The following is an 18,554-nucleotide window of genomic DNA, read 5'->3' on the forward strand; positions in this document are numbered from 1 at the left end:
TCATCTGATCCACCAACTAACGAAAGAAGCCCAGCAGACCTGCATTTCCCGGTGAAAGGGGTACACACGTCATCAAACTTGCGCAGGTCCTGAGGCACAGTTAGTAGCATGGGGGGCTGTTTACAGGACGCCTATCCCTGCTGCCACCACTCACCCTCAGCAAACACCTGGGCCTCGTTCAGAATCCCCTCTGACTAACTGAGAAGAAAAAAAACCCAACCCTAGTCTGCAGTGGTTCTCACGATTTCCTGACATCACACACATTTGGATCACTATGGCTCTACATTTGCCATTCAGGGTGGTCCTAAAGGACAGTGGAGTAGGAACTCCTCCAAGTAGGAGAAAAATCAAGCAACATATTCATTGCTCAAGTGACATGGCAGGACCATACAAAGTCCTGGCCAGCCCTCAGTTGTTCTAGCCCCCAGCCAACAACAGCTGTAACAGCTGGGGCCCAGACATTGTAGAAGAGAGATGCATGATCTCCACCAAGCCCTGCCCCCTGCCCAAAATTTACATCTGTGAGCTAAATAAATGATTGTTGTGGTTTTAATTACAACTTAGGGCGGTTGGTTATTCTGTAATAGATCAATGGGCAACAGCTCAGACAGACCAGTTAGCAGAACTTCCTGCACTGAAGCCTGACCCAGCTGACTCCAGCCCTAGGGCTTCCACTTGCACCGACCCCACTCAAAACTGCCAGCCTAATGGGCTAGCTGGCAAACGTATCAGAGCAGGACAGCCAAATGCAGTCTGTGTCTCCTCCAAAGCCCAAAAGGGCCACCAAATGTGTTCTCTCTCTGTGGGAGAAGGTACAAGATTAAACAACATGTGTTTCATTTTGGACCTGTAAGGAATATTGCAAACATTGAATACCTAGAAAAGTGTCGTGGTGGCAGGTCCCTGAATTTTCCCAAACCTTAGCATCCATCCTCTGACATGCACATTTCTTCGTAAGGTTCTGAGGGTGTGTGCCAGTTCCTCCTCGCTAGATCACATCAGCGTGATATCATGAACATAGCAAACCAGGGTGATTCTCATAGGCACCGGCTTTATGCTGTTGTTGTTCAACGTTTATTCCAACTTCCCTGAGGTTAGAGGTCTAGGGCCAGTCCCTTTTCTGCTCTAAGAGGGGGAAGGCTGAGGCAGCACAACGTTTTAATTCAATTTTGAATGGTTATTTTGCACTTAAAGAAAAAAAAAGTGTTTCCTGGGCCATTTTTCTCTCAGCTTTGGGACGCTGACTTTGCTAGAAAATCAGATTAATCAAGTTTTGTTCAACAACACAACCTTATTTTAACTACGCTTTGAAGACTTAAGAGAGCTCTTTATGCTCAGCTGAGATGCAAAAAGCTATTTTGAGACAGCTGGTGAAGAAAAATCGAGACGCCTGGAGCTGTGATTAAGCAGCCATCTTAGGAGAAAACTGACCACAAAGACAGACATGAGATATTTCTTCTGAGTCCCAGTAAGGCGGTAATTCCTAGTGCAATGATCAGATTTCCTGTCCTAATGGGAAAAAAGGGTCTACACATTTTTTTATTTATATATCAAAGAGGAGATCCTTCTTTCCTGAAAGCTGGAGAAGGTGGATGAAAATAAATTTTGAATATCAGGTTCAGGGGTACTGATATGAAATATCAAATAATTAATTAAGAATATAGTAAAAGACATACTTTAACACATTTATTGCCATACATGTTATATCTTAAAAAAAAATCCCCTAGTACATTTGGGTACATTCCTGCTGAAGACATCTAGGCCAATCAAGAGAGGACAGAAGTATTTGTGTAGATTGATGCTTAGAAACGCCATTATTTTGATTTTCTTTATTTATGTAAGTGAGAAACTCCAGGTGATGTATCATGATTGATCAAAAAAAAAAAAAAAAAAATCCAAGCACTCCTCTTTGCTAGAGAATGGCTTGGATACTTAGCAGTGAGCCACTCTCTCAGACTGGCTTTTGAAGGACAAGGATGTGTGTGCCCACACATTCCTTAGGGTTTCTCGGATGCTCCCCACACTTAGCTGAGAGCAGACCCCCTTGATCACTTAGGTGTTTTCTTTCCAACTAAGAGGCAGTAAATTAGTCAAGAGCCCTTGCTTGACAGTTTCCAGCTTTTGTTCCGTAGGGTTTGTGGTCATGCTTATAAGAAAGAACCGAGATTGAATTTTCTGAGTGAGAGCACGCCTTGCTGAGTGTTGGGGGTCAATGAGGTGCTGCATTTCTCTTGGGCCCAGTTAGGGGCCCTCTACTCAGTACTCCATGCACCCAGACCATGAAAGAACCCTTTTAAAAGAGGAGAGGTTTTATGGCATCTTGTGTTGCATTATCTGTTCTGCGGGTTAAGTCCCTCAGGTTCAGACATGACTTAAACATTTCTTCTAGGATCAAAGACGAACGTTACTCTAACGTTACGTTTCTGTTGTTTATTTTTTATTGCTGTTAATAATGCTACACATGCTATCCAGGAACTCAAAAGTTTATGTACTGTCCAGGTATATTTTGTCTTCATTGTTACTAGTAAGTCTAGCTGAGACAAGAGACGATGCTGGCCAGTCGTTTATTTTCAGGCCAGCTATTTCTGTCTATTTCCCGTCTTTTTGATAAATGTTCCGTCCATTGCTTCCACTAGTAGTAAAACAAAACAAAATTGTTAGGAGAGGGTATTATTAGGGTTACCTAGACAATGAATATTCCCACCTTACCCATAATCATTTATGTTTTAAACTATTATTTATAATAGTTCATCTTTAATAGTTTATTTCTGTAAATAATTCTATTAATAATAATAGTTATTCATAGAATTAAAATCACTATTAATTAATTTTAAATTAAATACTAATATTGAAATAACAATATCACTTAGCTATTAATTAAAAATCGCTCTCCCCCTTTTCAAAGTTAGAGCTGTTCAAAATCTCTCTTCCTGTTGCTAAAATGACTTATGTGTGAGTGTATGTTTTGAGAGAGGAGATTTTCTCTGTGTATTTTTCAGGATTAGTATCAGTTTAATCCTCCAGAAGGAGATGGAAGTGAAGCAACCCACTCTTGTTTTCATATCACAGACCTATATCCTTTTCACATTTTCAGCATGTCTATTTCAATGCTTTTGAGTGGGAGAGATCTGTTGGTGAGCATGGCTTGTTGGAAACAGATAAGACAAAAACTTAAAGATAAATTGGCGATTCTTTTCCTAAATGATTCTCATTTGAAAAAGAGAAAACAGAAAGGCTTTCATTGCTCCTTATTTTGGAACTTTTAATGGAATGCTATTAAGAAATGAGAAATATTTGTTTAATAGTCATTACTATTGAATATAATTTAGTCATAGTACATGTATTGATCTATTACTCATTCTTCTCTCTACACTAGTATGAATTAGGAAATTGGGAAAGGAAATACCAAATTAATATATATACTTTTATGGAGAATAAATTATGAAAAAATAATTTGGAAGGAACTTTATCTTAATATTAGGAATAATCTGTAAATCTACACAGAGTAGAGAATTTAATGCTTTAGAACCATTGGATATCTAAATTATAGGTTAATTACTTATATTGTTTTTAGAATCACTTTGCTTATGTTTAAAGTATGATAAATAATTCTTGTGTTGTCATGTCCAACTGCTCTTAAACAATAAATGTCAATTTGAGAAAAAAATATGAAAACAGGATTGAATTAGAAAGAAGACTGAGTAAGAAGACACACAAATATTTTTATTTGTATCTTACCAAATTATGTGAATCAGCTAACATTCTGATGTTATTTTAAAGCAAAGCTACATATTTTAAAAATCAGGCATGTACTTTGATAAGAAGGCAATGCCAGGAAAAAGTCCTGTATGTATATTTTGAAGAGTCTCTCATAGAAATAGAACAGTGTTGTGTATTACTTAAATCAGATGAATAAGAAGCTTTTATTAAAGAGTTTAAAAATATCTGGACATTGAATGTGTTCTCTGTTGATACTAGTTTTGTTTGAAATGCTCTGTGAATGTTTGCCCTTAAAAATATTAAAATCATATTTTTTATCAAAACATTGCTGAATTTGACTCTAGAATACATTACAAATAGGAAAAGAATGCCAATAAGTTTATTCTCTCTTTACCACACATTTTAAAATATTGATCTAAGGATACAAAGTTTAAAAGACTACCTTATCAAGTAAAACACCAGAAATGAACATTTATGAACATAAATATTGAGTATGTTCATAAATGGGCTAAATGGGTCTATTGTAAATAAATTGGCATTTGTCATAAGGGAAATACAAATCAAAATCATAGATAAAATTTCACACCTACTAAGGTGGCTATAATAATAAAAAAAAGAAAATCCCAAGTGGTGGTCAGAACATAGCAAAACTGGGACCCTTATTCATTGCTGGCAGGAATGTAAAATAATGCAGCCACTTTGAAAAAATTTGGTGGTTCCTCAAAGTTAAACACAGAATTATCAAGTGACCCAACAACTTTACTCCACTTTCAAAAGAATTGAAAACAGGGACCCAGATACTTGAATGACAGTATTCTTTGCAGAATTATTTATAGTAGCCCAAAGGTGGAAATAAACCAAGTGTTCATCAACAGATGAATGGACAAACAAAATATGATACACCCATATAATGGAATATTACTCAGCCATAAAAATGAATGAAATTTTGATACATGCTACAACATGGATGAACCTTAGAAATATTACGCTAATTGAAACAAACCAGATACAAAGTGACAAAATATTGTATAATTCCACTCATATGAAATATTTAGATTAGGCAACTTCATAGAGACAGAAAGTAGATTAGAGGTTATCAGGGGATGGAGGAGGGAGGAATGGGGAGTTATTGTTTAATGAGTACTATTTGGGTTGATGGAAAAATTTTGGAAATAGATAGTGTGATGGTTGCACAACACTGTAGATGTAGCTAATTCCACTGAAGTATACATTTAAAATTACAATAGCAGGGCAGGGGTATATCTTAGTCATAGAGCGTGTGCTTAGCATGTACAAGGTCCTGGGTTCAATCCTCAATACTTCCAATAAAAAAATGGTTACAATGACAATATTATGTGACATATATATATATATATAATCTCAATAAAAATATTTAAAAATAAATTAGCTACATTTATGTTTAAATTAGAATACTGGTTTTGTAAGTGTTCATTTTTAATGAAGGGAAAAATATGAGAGTGTAAGGATAAAAAATAGGGGTTGACCCAGTTGAGATTTAATTTCTGACATATGATAATATTTTTCGACGCTATTCTTGCCTGTAGCATAAACATTTCCTTGAGATACTTAACTGGATTCTATCTGAATATAATCTACGCATGAAACTAAAATGTTTATCTCCAAAGTTGTGCTTTGTGGTGCGCTGGTTCCCAGCCCCTTCCAAATTATTCTTACAACACAAGGAAGAAATCACAGTGAGAACTTACATGAACAAAGTCTAGTTTTAGTATCTTTAAAAGTAAAGATTAGAATATTTATGTGGTAATGAAATCCTAAATGTTCAATACTTTGAGGATACTTGAAAATGAACAAAATATAAAAACAAGAAAGAGTTGAGAGAAAAGTTTAGTCTATTTCAAATTATCTGCATAGTTGAAGCAGATATAAAACAGATTATCCTAAATGGATGATAACACATAGATCAGTTATCTTTGATAATAATTGTGTTTCTGAATTTCTCTTTGAATGTAAGTGGGAATGTAAATAAATAATGGAGCCAAGTAAAAGTATGGCACCCAACTTTCCCATCCCACGCTTGTGTGCAGAATCATCCTATACTTAGCTTTGTAGTGAACAGTACATCAGTTACTCAAATTTGCATTGATTTGCAGATTCTTTCCGCCCACATCATTGCTTTTCTGCTTTCTAAGTTCTCTTCTTTAAATTTTCTCTTCTTGAGAGCTTCCTCTCCACCAACAGCTGAAGTCTGGATATTCTCATGGCCCTAATAAAAAATGCCTGCTGCTAAGGTCTTCAGTGGTGGAAGAGTAAGGAGTGGTGGTGGATTAGGGCACAAACGACATAACCAGACCTTCGGTCTTAGGCTTCTGTTTGCGAGTTCATTGAAATAGACTTTTAGTTGATTTTGTGCTCTTCACTCTCGCAGCCACTCTCAATGTTGCCCCCCACCAAAGGATTGTTCAAAGTGCAGGTGTGATAATGCCCTCTGTTTAAAAATATTTTTATAAATCTCTATAATGGCACATTTTCTTTATGCATTCTATTTAATTTAATAGGAAAATAATAGGGAAATAAGAATTACCTATGCATGAGATGTCTGCCATTCTAAACAGAGCCACATTCTTGCCAAAGTGAAAATTCTTCATTCTAAGGTATTATATTGAAAAATCAGGCAGATACGCAGGGTACTATAAACCTAGTACTAGGACGAACTATGCTCAACAAACCTTGAGATACCTTCTATTTCACAGGGTTTCACCTCTACTTATTGGGCAATCAAAGTAAACAGAGCAGGACAAAAAACAGGAAGTTCTTGAATTTTAGGAGAATCTCCCGTTATAACTTCAAAGGCTCAATTTTAATAAAATCAAGTCAATTTGCATATACCCATCTGCTCCCTAGAGAAGAATCTTCAATAATGTTCCTGAAATTTACACCAGTCTTCTTGCAACATAATGATTTGTAAGATGATCCACTTGGTTTTCTATGTCTGCTGGTTTTTGTTTCTCCTTTCAGAGTTTCAGCACTTCTCTTCGACACATTGTGAGATCTGAGGAGAGACTGATCTGGGGTGATGGTTTCCCCAGCGAATGTTTCAGAAAAGAGGTGGCCCTTTTTTGGTTGTAACAGTCCTTTAAAAAATATGTGGGCTAGCCTTGCCTAATATTTCAGAGTCCATAATTAGACAGCACTGACTGTGTTCTCTGTTCTAAATCCTCAGTCCCCCAAGAAGACTCTGTTGCCTTGGTTTATGTTCCTGTACACATCACCCTAAGGAAACAGAGCTAGTCTCTGTTTTCAAGCAATATTTTATTTATAAAGTTTGTGTTTATAAGAGCACTTACGACTTTTGTAGAGATGGATTGTAAGCTTTGGATTATTTTTCAAATTAATGCTCTGCCTCTTGGCTTCATTGGTTAGAACACACTGCTCAATAGTGAAAAAGTACTCATGGTCATGACCCAGTCCTTGAACAGGCAGCTTTTAACAGGAAACTATGCAACCTAACGTGGAAAGTATGCTTTATTGTACGTCCACCCTCTTTCTAAGCGTGCAGCCAAGATGAAATATCTGTTTTCTAGCTTCCTGTCTTGTGAAATGAAGGGGGAAACCATCTATGTGGTCCTAAATGGACTGGGAATAATGGTGAAATAACCCCAGTGGCTGGTATTATGAAATTGTCCTTTTAAGCTCTTGATGACTTAAAATCCCTGCTGAGAAGTCAGAGAAGGAAAGTCTTTCGTCACTAGTGCTCAAAAATATTGATGACCTCAATCATTTTCTGGAGCATGTCTGTACATATTTATAGGAGATAACTTAGAAATTATAGTACTTTCATGCATAGTTGATTTTTATCAACATTATAAATTAATATAAATATCTTGTGCTATATGTTTGTTTTGCTGGAATCCACTTGTTGGAAATTAAGCTCTGAGTCACAGAAACATCTGGGCAAGAAAGTGGATGACTCAGGACAAACTCATCACCATTATTGAAATTTAAGGAGTGTGGCTTTCTAACAATGAGTCATGAACATCCTATTCTCACACAAAGGGCAGGGGTCTCAACCACTTCTCTAACCCCCTCACCTACCCTCTGCATCTTCCTCATATTATTTGGATTGATTTGCAGGCTTCACTTGGAGAAAGAAAGCATGTCATTTGTATCATGATTTTTGGCTTGCATTGATGTTTAATGACTTTATCCAGCAGGAGCCACAGAAACATACAAATGATACCAATAAAGTCATAAAACAGGAGAATCTTTGAATAATAACATTGACTCGTTATTTGGGATTAGTGCTTACCCCAGAAGTTCAAGAAAAAAAAAAACCTGAGAAGTGATGAGCCATTTTCATTTCAATGAATCTCTAATTTATTAGCCTTGCTCGTCTCAGTAAAAAATAATGAAAAACTGTCCCTGCCATATCTAAGGCATAGATTTCATGACGATGGGTACACCTGAAGCTAATGTAACATTGTAAATCAGCTCTACTTCAATAGAATAAATAAATAAAATGATATTACACACATTCTTTTCAGGTTAAATAAGACAGAAGATTGCATAAATATATATTTTAGAAACTCTTGCCTTAAATATGTTTTTAATTATATGATACTCCTGGTCCTACAGTGGTCAGACCACATGTTTAAATCAAAGAGTTTCTGGTGAAGGATTAGAGCACTTATAGTCCAAAGAGTGCTGACCTTTTCTTTCTTTTCTTTTTAAAACTTGCCACTCTGGCCCAGGCTGAACTTTCGATAAGGTTTGCTTTTTACTTTAATGTTTCAGTTTATGATCTCTTTTGTAGATTGAATATGACATTCTGGGGTTAGGAAAATGGTGAAGTTTTTTCTAGAGAACAAAATTCTCCCAGCCTGGAGCAGCCATTTGGAAATTATTTAATCACTCTAAGGATAATCTTAAAAACATTAGGTTATTTGTCAAGTGGTATTCCCAGAGGTGAGCAGCCAATTTCACACTAAGAATAAGCTTATCCAGGATTGACACTGCTTCAGTATCAGAAACACAAAGTACTCCTGAGCCCTGACAGTTTCTATTAACCAATAATTTCAGAGAGATCTGAGTAGTTTTCCATGCAATGCCTGATGTTGGGAAGGTTGGATGCTGTATGTCTGTAAGATTCAACTGTGTCCAAATTGAAATATAAACCAAATTAAGCCAGTTTAATGCTGTATCTGAATTCTAATCAAACAGTGCACCATTAATTCCTTAAAAATGTAAGAAAATTAGAAATAAAAATGTAAGAAAATTTGGACACGCTCACTACTAAAAGTATAAAAAGTTAATTTGGTCAGAACTGTAAAAATAGTATGCCATTTAGATAATTTAACATGCAACTGAATTTTGCTCATGATCACTCTTTATTGGGAAACAAAAATGTTATACATGTATAGTAATTAAAGTAATTCTTTAGCATTTAGGGGGATTTAACTGTCTACTCACTGTTGTAGTGCTTTTGCTGGAATAATTTCCCTTCCATTCCATTCAGAATTGGGAGGTAGAGCCTGTCCATGGGTCTGCATTTTTTTGTCTTCTCTTCTTCACTTTTTGTTCACTAGTGGATTTATCCAAGTGCCTCCTGGTTCTAACCAGAGGATGCTCAGGAAGCAGCATTGCTGTGACCTGGGACATGTGGATCATAGGCTTAAAACTTGAGATCTTATTTGCATCTGGGGTTTTAGTGTCAACTCTTCAAGTTGTTATTACAGCCTTTGACCAACTAACCAAAATACTGATGCTCACTGGCCTTGTCAATAAAATCAGTCCAGATTAACTGAAAGAAAAGCTGTCGATGAATCCAGGATTTTAAAGTTAGTAGCTTTTATCTTTATGATCATAATACATGAATTTTATAATTTGTTCACTTATTAAATTTTGACTTATTTTATACTATGTGTCCAACACTGTGTTTGACAATAGGGATACAAAAATGAGTATTAACAGACATGCTCTTTGCCACCACAGAACATAATGTTGGGGGTTAGGAGGATAAAGAGCTCAGAGAGTGACATGATTTAAATAAACATACAAACTAATATAAAAGTGCACCTCTGAAAATACCAGAAAAAGTTATCCACAGTACTGTGAGACTCTTAACCGTGGGAAGTAAACTATTTATCAGTGACAGGAAAAAAATGCTTTGAGAAAATGATGAGATCTGAAGGAGGATTAGGCATCAGCTAGGCAAAATGTGGGGCAAATTCAGGGAGAAGAACATGTGCAAAGGCCCTGTGGCATGGGGAAGATGGCAAGTAGACAGCATTGAAAGAAGGCTGGAATAAGTAGCTACAGAAGAGAGCTTGGAACAAAGGATGCTACATGGGATCCAGATGTTGCAAGTCTTCATAGTTCAAGTTAAAACATTCTGTCTTGGTCTTAAAAACAATGGGCATTAAAATGGAAGGGTTTTAATTAGACTTGGGAGGGTGATGTGGTGAGATGCTCTTTGTTTTTATAAACAAGATCACATTTGAGGGACATCAGAGTGGATGTCAGTAGGCCTGCCACTAATTTAATACAATGTTCTGGTAGAATGATGTTGGGAGCTTTTATATCTAGTTTATTAACAGGTCTATGCTTCACTAAGCATAAATATGAAATACAACAGTTTTGTTTCTTTTTTTCTCTTACCTTTTTCAAATAAACCCTGTCAGATCTTATTTTTCCTTCCCTTAGTGACATCTGAACTGATGCAATCCTTTTGGATGCTTTCAGTCATCTGGTCCATTTCATGTTGGTCCCATTTAAAACTTCCATTTCACGTCACCATCAGACTCTCCTCCCAGCTTCCTCTCATCATCACCCAGGCTTTACCTGGAGAACTGTCAGTAAGGCAGGTGCCACCTGTGTTTTTACACCTTTTCCCTTAGCCCTTCCTCCTTCAGTGTGTTGAGAATCTGGAGGTGAGATCAAGAGAAAAGGGATCAAATGTCTTTTCTTTTACCTGATGACAGTGCCTCCTCATTTGACCATTATTCTCTGGTAAATTTCAATGGGCTGGAGGCATTCCCTTCGGAGCAGACTTCTAAATGCCACGGTCTTTGATGGAACGCGTGCATGAGTTCTTTACAGAGCATTTTCGGGAGCTCCTCACTACCTGCCTGTTTCACTGTCCTTACTCCCACCTCTCAGGTCCCACTCATATCTTCGTGCTGCTGGTTTTTCCTTGCCCAGCAGCCAGTCCTCCTGCATGAGGTGCTGGCTGGATGACTCATACCCAAGTAACGTCTGCGGTGTTTACTGGACCTTGAGAGGCTTACTCATCCTCACTCTAACTAATGTGGAAATGCAAAACAAATGTGGCTGCATCTCTGAAATGACATCTCTTTCCAGTTCTTTTTTGTCTTCACTCCAACAGTCACAAATAGTATATAAACAAGTTTACCAGAAAAAGAGAAGACAACGAGAAACCATCCTCTGATCTCTTGACCTGACTTTCTGGGGGCAGTGATGGTGCTGGTGGGTGATCAGTGATTCACAAAATTACAGACCTCTTGCTGATCATAACTTCCACTCTTCTCCTTGAGTTCTCTTCCTTGTGATAGCCATCAGTTTTTGTAGACGGAAGGAGACCGTTAAGATCATGACTGGAAGTTCCAGCAGGTTTGGATACTTCTTAATAAACCCCGAGGAGGTGTCTGGATCCCACATGTCTCTGGTGTCTTTAGAATGTGGGGTAATCTGTATTTTCTATTCCTAGCTTTAGCTCCTGCTTTGGTCCATTACAACGGGGACCATCTTACTTGGACTCCTCTATGGCTTGGACTATGATGGCGTTAATAGCAATGGAGCTGATAACTAAGTCAGAAAAAGACATAATAAAATACATGGCACTGGGTGACAGGCTGGATATTGAGGATGGAGGAGAAGGAAAGGAAAAGAGTGACTCAGATGTCTGTTTTATACAGATCAGTGGATGGTGTTGGAAGAGAAAACACTTGAAGAGAACCAAGGGCCCCCTTAATCCCACCTTGCCCCATGGGGAGAGGAAGCAAGATGATAAAGTGATACATGTTTAGCTTACGAAAATATCAAATAGGCCTAGAACTCAGAGGCAATGTCCAAACTGGAGACATACAGCGGTGAGTCACCTTCTATAGGTGATGATGGAGGGCATGAGTATGGATGGTCTTGCCAGCGAGAGATTTATGGTGAGAAGACTATAGTATAGTACCCACGTATACATATGCATGTACACACACACACTCACACACATGCACACCCATGCAGAGGAGGTATGGGGACACAGACATCTACAGAAAGACACATAAATTGGAATGATTTTTAATGAAGCCTTTAATTGCTGTCATTGTGTCCCAGTCACATATCCTATCACTCTCCCTGTGCCTCTGTCTCTACATCAGATAGTTGGTCCTATAAACTCAGGGAACCTGTTGATGGGCTCTTGGTTCCCATAGAACCAAAAAGTACATAATTTCATTTGACAATCAACAACTTCAACTTGATTATTTGCTTTTGATACAGTGTTCAGAGAGTGGAAGGGGAGTGGGTGATACAACCAAAGGTCTTGGAAAATATGGCTGGATAATAACTCTAGCTTTTCCAGGTGCTCAGCTGCACACACTGCAGGGAGGCACTCACACCTGCCCCAGGACAGAGGTCCTGGCAGGAGCAGCATTGTGCTCAGCTTGGAGTCTGCCTGGGAATGTGAAGGCCCAGTAGTCACTCCAGAAGGGACAAGTCCCAGGGCAGAGACGGGGGGAGAGGGAAGCAAAGGCTGCAGTTGCAGCAGGTGAGGTTTCAGACAAGACTGGGGACCCTGATGGCCAACTTGGGGCAGAAGATTCAGGGTTCTCCATAGAGGTGGTCCAGAACAAAGGATGTTCTGAGAACTCAGAATTTTTTTTTTTTCTTTTTCACTACTGCTACCATACCTTTTCTTCTGAAAATAATGATTTTTATCAGGGTGGGCTCACTGAAAGCACCTAGTAAAAGTGTAAGAAAAGGTGTAACAGTAAATGATAATGACAGTAATGCACAAATTGCATATTGTTTACTCACATCTTCACTTCTACTAAGTGCAAGTTTCACCCCCTGGGCATTTATGGTCTAGTGGAGGATGAACGTCCCTCCCACGTGGCTGTGCTTTGCTCACTGTAGTCCCTGGGCGGAGTCACCTATGACTCTGGACAACCTCAGCAGAGCAGCCACACCTGCGATTGTCTTGGGAGACCTGAAGGTGCTCAGATGCTGAAATGTAAATCCAAGGTGCTCCAGGCACAGCCAAGTATTGAGAACTTCATCTTGGAAAAAACCCCAGACCATCCAGAAAATGCTTCTTGATGCATTATTAATAGTCCTTTCTTACTTTGGGCAAGAAATATCTTACTTGAATTTAATCAGCCCTGGGCTTGAGTCACTTGAGGCTCTAATAAAGCGGTGTGTGGGGCTGAGGAGCGCACCTCTACTCCGATTTTCATGTTTAAGGGATTTTCTTAGGGATCTTAGGACCCAACTGACTTCATATTAGAGATCTGTCTTCCCTCTCCCTTGGTGTTAAAACGCGTTCAAGATTAGGAAATAGTATTTGCCCCGGTGGTTTTCACACTGTGTGTCATGAAGAGAAGCTCCTGAAAGAGGTCAATTAAATGTTTGGCCTCAAATATCCAAACTAATGGCTGAGATTTATTCTTTAAGCCACCAAGCTTTCTTTTCGGCCTTTGTAATATTTTACATTGTTATGAAATGATTTGACTTGGGGGTGCAATTGTCTCAATAAAGCAGTTCATCCTCTTAAAACTTGTGCCAGTTTTCTTGGCCTCCCCTTTATTCAGTCACGGCAAGGGCTTCGCTATACTGAAGATCCCTTTGGTGTCCAGCAGGGAGACATGGGCAGGATGGTGTCAGAGTCTCAGCTGGGTCAGGTGCTCGCGTGTGAGTTTTCCGGGTGGCTTTGGTTGCCCACATGACCAAAGGAAGTTGTGAGTCATCAATGGTCCTCCCCTCCTGCCCTCACTCTTCAGATTAGGGAACCTAGGATAGAAATGGGGTGCTTCTGGCTCCATGCCTCCAACATGATTGTTGGATCACAAAATATTAAAAAATCTTCTAAGGGATACATTTTCTCAATTCACATAAAGTAAGAGAGGATAAGTCATTTTGTTTCCAGGTGCTTTAGAGCAAGCTTCCAGACAGATACATTGTCAAGAAGTCTTTCTCATTTGCTCCACCCTTCAAAATAATTACAGCAGTGATAATAATAATTGCAGTAGCTACCATGTGGCGAGCACTTGGTATAGACCAGGCTCTGTGAGAGGTGCTTTATCTGCACTATGTCTACTCTTTACAGCAACCTTGGAAGATAGATGATGATGATGATGATGATGATGATGATGATGATGATGATGATGATTACCACTACTACTATGATTCCATTTCACATAAGAAAAAGCTGAGACTCAAGGAGGGGGTTCAGTGATATTTTTTAAGTCGCACATTGGGTGTGTGTTTAACTGGGGATTCAGAATTCCATGTGACTTAAAAGTCTGCATTCTCTCTTTGGTGCTGCAAAGAACCAGTTTATCCCACAGAAAATCCAGGCAGATGCCCATTTTCAGTTCCCAGCTGTGTGCTCAAATCCGTAACATGAAGTTGATCTTAAAGATCAGCTGCTCAATTCTCATATAGTCAACAGATATTTACTGAGCGTCTCGCGTAGGGCAGGCAGTGCTCTGAATTCTGGGACACAGCAGTGAATGGACTAGACCAAAATCCTGCTCTTGTGGGATTTGTAGTCCAGTGAGTATAGATGGATCATAAACGCATTTATAAATAAGAGATATGATGTTTCAAATGGTAATAAGTACCATGGAGAAAAATAAGTCAGGAGTGTTCTTGTGGGAGGTATAATTTTGAGCATGGTGTTTAGAATATCTCACCTGGAAGGTGAGGTCTGAGCAAAGATGTGAAGGAGGAATGAGCCATGCAGGTTCAACACACCCCACGTCTCTCCATTGGTGGTATGAATGCCAAAGAAAATTGTCTTTCAGAAAAAGAGAACATGATTAATTCCTGGAATACAGGGTACTATAGACTGATGTGAAATTAGCAATGAATCATTTAGGGAGGAAAAAAACACATAAGCGTTTGGCGCTGAATCCTAAGCTTGGTGCTGGTGGGTGCAGGCAGCAGTGAACATGACCCCAGCCCTACTTGGGCATTGCTTACAGGGTGGCCTCCAAGTAAACAGACAAAGAGGTTAGGGAATGATGCTATGATGGGAGCTGACAAGGAAAGATGCCTCAATCTCTCCCAGGGAGGCCAAGTACTGACTTCCTGCTGAAAGATGGTTGCTAACCAGGTAAAGGAGGGAAGGGCCCTTTAGGCTGTGTGGATACCATATGCAAAGGTCAAAGGTGAAGAAAGTACGGCACGTTGGAGGAAACAGAGACACCTCAGTAAGACTGGGATGTAGTGGTCAGGGGAGGAGAGAGAAGACTATTTGGTGTCAATCAGTATTTCCCACATTGCATTCTGGGAAGGGCTGGTCCCTCCGCAGGGGTGAAGATGCTTCGCAGGAGGCTGAGGTAGACCGAGCTCAGCCCCCTAGGGCATCAGCAGCACATATGAGCTCTTTTCTTTTTTAAACTTGTTAATCTCTGTGTTACTAGTTTAGGCCTATTACATAATATGATTAGAAAACACTTCTTGCATGAATTTGAAGATCTGTGCAAGTAAGATTAAGTCAAAGAGCTGAGTTTGGATTCTAATTTTTGGTATTTTTTTTAAAAAGAAAATTGTATTGAAACATAACTTCAAATATGAATTACTGATGTCTGAGAACATTCTCTCTGGCAGATGGAGCAGGGCTCATCAGTCAGCTGATGTGCTGGGGGTGAGTTATTAGTCTCCTGAAGAACCCATTTCTTTGGTTCCTAAGTGAGGGAGGCCAGGTGGGGCCTGGGGCAGCTCCAGCTGTAAACCTGGTCTGTTTCACAACTGTTGCAAACACGATCATTTTCTTTGACTGTCATGATGTAAAACGGACAGGAAGCACCATGTTCAGGTGATCACTTGACTTTGCTGTCAGTGTGTTTCCCCCCAGTCTGTGTAGTTTTGGTCTTCAGACACCAGTGTGTCCTCCCCAAAGACCATACCTACTCAGTGTAGAAACCCAGCCTGTACTTCTAAGATACTTTAGCAAACTGCTATCAAGTATTTCATTATTTGTGATCCCTGTTTTATGAAGACTTGAGGAGAATTATCACACTATCTCGTAAGTACATACTTATCACATAATTCCTGGGCATCCGTTATGTTCCAGCCGCCCTGATCATCTGGGAGGCTGGCATGTTAATCACCACAGAGGATACACGCATTTATGAAAAAAGCAGACTTGAATTCTAGCATTACCTACCACTCACCAGCTGTGTGGCAGATGGCACTCACCATCTCTGTGTCTCAGTTTCCTAATCTGTGAAGTGGGGAATAATTATCACATCCTTCATTAGTTAGAAGATAAAAATGAGCAGCCCCATTAGTTGATAAAAAGAACAACCCAATGTGGTTGTTGAGAGGATTAAATGAGATATTGTGTCTGTGGGGTTCCGAATAGGACCAGTCATGCAGTAAATGTACAAATATTAGCTATTACTTTTATTTTCAGAGATTCCCGAGGGACATTGGAAAACAGGGTCAATCAGATGTTCCTGCCTGGGTCGAGGTTCAAAAATGAGGCAGATTTATCTGAAATGACTCACTGGATCTGAGATGTTTGTGGTGTAGGTCCCAGTGGCGTCTAAAATAGAATGTTCCTGTATATTATTTTGCTTCCCTAATTTTTATCATTTTATGAGGCTATAATGGGCTACTATTCAGGCTTTGAGCAATCCAACCTCCTTCAAATACATTTCTTTTCTATTTCAGTCAGTTTGTGTTGGTCTCTGATGTTTGCAAATAAAAGCTCTGACTAGCACATTCCCATTTGGATGTTTAAAAAATAAGGTTCAGAAGGATTATCAATCTTACTCAAGTCCTTGAAGCTAGTGAATAGCAGAGAAGGAATTCAACATATATTATCCTCACTCTAAGGCTTTGATAGGTCTTCTATTAAATAATCAATGCGTTCATTTAATAAATGGTTACTTGGGTTTCTCTGGAATTTTTTTGAACAATATAAGGCAATTACCACTTGAACACTAAGCTATATAATAGCACTTTACTTGGGGGAACTCTCGCTGGTAAATTCTCTGCCTAATATTCTTATGGTCTTGATGTCTCTCATTGTTTACCTGTGGTACCCACTGTGATGCAAAGCTCAATGTAAAACAAATAATTTTCAAGCCGTATTATAACGTGTGCAATTAGGATTAAACAGTGAAATGTAAATTATAGTATTTTATAGTATTAATTTAGTTAACTGTTAAAATGAATTATGTTTTAAATATCTAAGAGTGAGCTCTACAGAATATTATTTAGAGAAGATAGTATGAACAGAGGTACACTCTTGAAACACCCTTCAGAGAATGATGAATGCTGTGAATTTAATCACCCAGGTTCCTAGGTATGTGATATTTCCTTAATGTGAACTATCCAAGTTATTGGGTCAATTCATGATCCTCAGGGAGGGCTGTTTTAATTTCTTCAGCACTGTATAGAGTCTTGTAGAAATTATTTGGTCTATGCCAGTTTCATGCTGTGGTATATAGGCTTTGATGAGGATGATGGAGTCATCAAAGCAGTCTGAGACCAAAAATGCCAAAGCAAACCATAATTCCAAGGAATAAATCAGAACTGAGCTATTAAGCCAGAGAGGAATCTTGAAAGAAGCCACAGTTTAGTGTGAAGTTAGGAATGAAGAGGCTACTGTCTTTTAGGCCAAGGGAAAAAAAAAAAAAAGAGAAATATGGAAGATCAAAGGCAGGAGGAGTTGGGGACACAGAGCAGTGGACAGAGCCAAGAGTGCCGGCAGTGAGATGTGCACAGAAGCTTTCTCAATGCCTGGATGCCCAAGACGGTCACTCTCCACTTTGGGTCTCCCATTAACTGCTCTGTGGCAACACCCGTGAGATTTTGACAGGGAGTTTCTGGGTAGACGGACCCGACCTTTTCATGTACCCAACGACCACTTAGTCAATCCAATGACACCTTCACTAATTGAGAAACTCATTCAGTAAGTTACTGCACGTGACACTTCAGCAATGGAAATCTAGCCCCATTTCAAAGAAAATAATTCTCTTCTGTACTAATTCCCACCCTTAATTCTTTTACTTTAAAGTCATTTATGTACAAGATAAAAAATGAAACAGAACAGAAGGGCTTCTAATGAAAACAACAGCCCCCTGTACACCCTCAACATCCCCAGTTTCACTTCCCAGGGGAAAAGAATATAAATAGTTTCTATATGTGTTTGTTTTTTATTTTTTTGGTGGTTATGCTTATATCACTTGATTTATGAGTATCTACTTATTTATAGATTAAAGAGAATAGAATTTAGCCGATGCTACACTCTCTTTTCCCAACCTCATATCATAATTTTTTATATAGTGCTTCTGTTAGCTACATTTATGTCTTTAAGTGATATTCTTTCTTATTCCAACAAATTTCAGCAATGTCTCTTGACAGCCTCTACCACCTTGAAGGGTGATGCTACAGATGGCTGTACCCTCGTCTTTGCCTCTATCTCTCCCACCTGCACCCCCTTCACTGTGTGTCTGCTCCACCTTGACTCTTACACTGTCCGGGTTATAACATTTCTATTGTATTTCATAACCACAGGAAAGTTTTCAACTGTGTACACAGGTTGATTCCAAAACGCTAAAAAGGCACCAGTGAGTCTGTTCTGTTTGTTCTTTTGGAGCTTCTCCTCA

This window comes from Camelus ferus, chromosome 8 (genome assembly GCF_009834535.1).
Source record: "Camelus ferus isolate YT-003-E chromosome 8, BCGSAC_Cfer_1.0, whole genome shotgun sequence".
Taxonomy (NCBI): Eukaryota; Metazoa; Chordata; class Mammalia; order Artiodactyla; family Camelidae; genus Camelus; species Camelus ferus.